Raw genomic sequence first — 304 nt, 5'->3', positions numbered from 1 at the left:
GGCCCCGCCGGCGCCCTCCCCGCGCCGCGCCCCGATGCCGGGCGGGACGCACAGGACCTGCGCCACGGAGCCCTGGGCCCCGAGGCCCACCGACCAGCTGGCGTCCCCACTTCTCAGTGGGCGGCTTTACGAAAGGCTCTTTCCTGAGCCTCAGTTTTCCCATCTGTGAAGCTTGCAGAATTGGACGGGAATTCAGAGTCCCGCGCGCTCCGAGGGCCGTTCCGGGAAGCGGGTTCGGCGGCGCTGGGGGCCGGGCCGCAGCCGCACCCCCTCGCAAAGTCGCCGCAGCCCCCGGTTCGGACTC

This window comes from Crocuta crocuta, unplaced genomic scaffold, assembly GCF_008692635.1.
Source record: "Crocuta crocuta isolate KB4526 unplaced genomic scaffold, BGI_CrCroc_1.0 scaffold290, whole genome shotgun sequence".
NCBI lineage: Eukaryota > Metazoa > Chordata > Mammalia > Carnivora > Hyaenidae > Crocuta > Crocuta crocuta.
The sequence above is the reverse complement of the archived record's forward strand: the minus strand, read 5'-3'. Positions refer to the sequence as shown.